We start from the raw sequence: 4,158 nt of genomic DNA on the forward strand, positions 1-4,158 counted from the left end.
CCGACCGGCCGACCTTCCCGGCCGGCCCAGCTCCGCCCCGGCCCTCCCCTCACCTCCACCGCCGGCCCCTGCCTCCAACTCCACCACCGTGACGCCTCTCTGCCCGGTGAGCTAACACTCCTTTTTTTCATTTTTTTGCATTATTTAGCTATTGTTCGATGTATGAATGAATGCATGGATGGATTTTGGATGTTGTTAGGTTGCTAGATGGATGAATGTTGTATATGTATCTTAGATGGATGGAGGAATCTCGGCAAAATGAGTTATCTTGCTACGGTTAGGTTGCTAGATGGATGAATCTCGGCAAAATGAATTATCATAGTTAAAAAAGCAACTTGAGTCACATAGTTCATAAAGTTGTTAACAAAGATTTTATTTTCAGTTTGTGATGTTGTTAAGTAGCTATGTGAGATGTGCTTCAAATTTGGGATACGATAAGCGGTTATTTCATCATGATGATCTTGCTAAAAAAATTGATGTGTCAATGCTTAATGTGAGGTGATGACCCAAAATGTGATATGATAAGTGCTTCCAAATTTGACAGTTGACAAAATATGATTTTTCTTTATAGTTTAAAGTGTCAATGCTTAATGTGATGTGATGACCTAATTTTTTTCACTCGGTGTAAATAACAGGATTTGTGGTGTTCCATCTTCGTGGAGTGATCGTCGACGTTGGAGGTGTTGGTCCACGATCGTCCCTCTCCTTTGATCGACTACATCGGAGGGTGAGCAACAATTCCATGACCTCGTCCACTTTTTTTCCATGTCACTAGATTGAATTTTCACATCAAGTCGCGTAACCTAGGTCTCCCGTCCGAAAGGGTTGCATCGATAAATATGCATTCAATTGCATATTTATCACCGCAGCTCTTTCGGATTGTCCAGCGCTTTCCACGGACAGCCCGAGGATGTGTAGATTGGGTACGTTGTTCATGCTCTACCCCGTTCCGAGACAGGATTTCGGCGGCGCCTCCCTATTGTTCTCCATATGCACATTCTCTCGGCATTTTTGCTGAGACGTGTATTTGGAGAACAATGGGGAGGTGCTGCCGAAATTTTGTCTCGGAATGGGGTAGAGCATGGACCATACTCAATCTACACATTCTCGGGTGGGATTAGGACCCATCTTTACCTATTAGAGATGTAGGTGGATTAAATGTCAACCTTGTAAAAAATAAAATATTGATGTGGGTAATTTAAATGAATCCTTAATTTTGTTGTGTGGGTTCCAATAAAGCAGAGATGGCAGATAATCAGTGGATGTATAGTGGGTTTTTCCGTCGGAATCAAGTAACAACAGAGTGGGTCGAGAAAACTGATGTGTTTCTGAAAGAGATATTCCGTAGTCCAATGAGGATGGTGCCAGAATGCCCATGTGCCAGATGTAAGAGACGTATCCGCAGAGATAAGAGTGCGATGACTAAGCACCTTCGCACGCATGGATTTATGCCCAACTTTAATATGCCGATAAACTTTGCCCAGCAGGACCGTGGTAGAGAGGATGTGATACGACAACGCGTTGCTGGTTATGAGGACGATGGGGTTAGAGACATGCTAGATGATGTCTTTGCTGCATAGCCGACAGCTCCGTCACATTCAGCGAATGAACCGGAGGAGCCGGAGGAAACCACAAAGGCCTTCCTGGAAATCTTGGCCTCGTCAAAGAAACCTCTCTATGAGGGTGCCAAGCTGTCTGTGATGGATGCCATCTCGCAACTGGTGGAAGTGAAGGCTGAGTACGGCTGTAGCCGAGGTTGCTTCGAAGCATTTCTGGGAGTATGGGCTAACAGCCTGCCCGAGTGCCATGAATTGCCGAAAACCCTGTACGGTACGAAGAAAATCATGAAGGCGCTCTCCATGGACTATGAGAAAATACATGTTTGTCCAAAGAATTGCCTTTTGTTTAGGCATGAGTATGCGGATGACAACTACTGTAGGAAGTGTGGTTCCTCTCGGTATATTGAGGTGGTCGACAAGCATGGTCAGAAGCGGCAGCTAAAAATCCCTGTGAAGGTTCTTCGGTATCTTGATTTTATAAAAAGACTGCAGCGCCTTTTCATCACCGAGGAGTCTGCCAAAATGATGAAGTGGCACAAGGAAGGGAAAAGGTACAATCCAAAAAAATTGTACATACATCAGAAGGTGAAGCATGGAAGTCATTCGATATAAAGTACCCGGAGGAAGCAGCCGAGGCTGGGAATGTCAGAATTGCTATAACAGGTGACGGGTTCAATCCATATGGTATGTCATCTAATCCATACAGCTGCTGGCCCATATTTGTTATTCCGCTCAATCTCCCTCCCGGCGCCATAATGCAACGCAAGACCATGTTCCTGTCGCTTATAATTCCGGGGCCTGAATATCGAGGGAAGAATTTGAGTGTGTTTATGCAGCCGTTGGTGGATGATTTGCACCATTCTTGGTACTTCCCGAGGTTGACATACGACCGGCATCTGCAGAAAAATTTCTTGATGAAAGTTTGGCTACAGTATTGCATGCATGACTTTCCCGGCTATGCCCTGTTCTACGGATGGTGTACAAGTGGAAAGATGCCTTGCCCAGTGTGCATGCAGGCCTTGATTTTCATTTGGCTGAAGAAGGGTGGCAAGTATGTTGCCTTTGACCAGCATCGACAATTCCTCCCTCCAGACCATCCTGATAGGGAAGACAAGAAGAACTTCACAAAAGACAAAGTTGTTCATGAAGTAAACGAGATTCCAACGTTTTCTGGTGCGGATGTGCTTGCTCAGCTCAAAGCTCTTAAGCCTGTCGGTGAAGGGAAAGGCAAATGCAAAGGCAAAGGCATCGGTAAAGGGAAAAAATGTTTTGAAGGATATGGTGAGACGCACAACTGGACTCACATTACCCCCTTCACGCAGCTTCCCTATTTTAAGGACCTCAAACTTCCATACAACATCGACGTGATGCACACCGAAAAGAATGTCGCAGAGTCCCTTTTTAACACGATCCTCAACATTCCTGATAAGACAAAGGATAATGTTAATGCTAGAGTCGATCAACAGAATATTTGTGATAGACCACGTCTTCACATGCAACCTCCCACAGGCAGTCGAAAATCTTGGTTCAAGCCAGATGCTGACTTCGTACTTAAAAAGGATCATAAGATGGAGGCATTCAAGTGGCTGAAACACGTCGTGAAGTTCACTGATGGTTATGCGTCGAATATAAGTAAGGGGGTCAATCTTTCAACGAGCAGAGTGACCGGGCTGAAGAGTCATGACTATCATGTATGGATTGAGCGGATTATGCCGGTGATGGTTCGGGGCTATGTTCCCGAGCGTGTCTGGCGTGTGCTTGCGGAGTTAAGCCATTTCTTCCGAACGCTTTGTGCTAAAGAAGTATGTCCTGAGAAAATAAAAGAAATGCATAAGAAGGCGCCGGAGTTGATATGCAAGCTAGAGAAGATCTTCCCGCCAGGCTTCTTTACTCCGATGACACATCTCATTTTGCACCTTGCGAACGAGGTATTGTTGGGGGGCCCTGTGCAGTATCATTGGCAGTACGGCCCTGAGAGACAGAACAAGCATCTGAGACAGAAATGTGGAAACAAAGCTAAGATTGAAGCTTCCATAGCTGAGGCAGTTATCCTAGAGGAGGTGGCAGACCTCAGGACAGCCTACTATCCGGACCATGTTCCCACGTTGCACAATAAGGTGTCTCGATACAATACAGAAGAACCCAAGTATAAACCCAAGTTGCCTCTATTCACCGGGCAAGGTGGCAGGGCTGGATGCTCGACATCTTATGTCATGCCACGAGATGAGTGGGAGGATGTCATGTTCTATATCTTGCACAACATCAAAGAAGTTGAGGATGAGTGGATGAGGTAATACCTTTGCACCATTCTTTTAGTCAATTCGTTATGTTCACTTTGCCTAGTTCTTATACCGCTTTTCTTATTCTAGTCGATTCGTTGAGGAAGAATGGACAGGAATGCTGCCTCCTACTGAAGCGGAGGCACTTGCTCTTCTCCGAAAGGGTGCTGATGGAAGGAAAAATTTCGTTGCGTGGTTCATGGAGAAAGTAATATTTCACACTTCCCTATTACCCATTTCACACTTCCAATTAAACTCATGCACCCTATAATTTCAATTAAACTTCTAGGGAAATGATCCGAACGAATCAATGGATGAAG

This window comes from Triticum dicoccoides, chromosome 3B, assembly GCF_002162155.2.
Source record: "Triticum dicoccoides isolate Atlit2015 ecotype Zavitan chromosome 3B, WEW_v2.0, whole genome shotgun sequence".
Classification (NCBI taxonomy): domain Eukaryota; kingdom Viridiplantae; phylum Streptophyta; class Magnoliopsida; order Poales; family Poaceae; genus Triticum; species Triticum dicoccoides.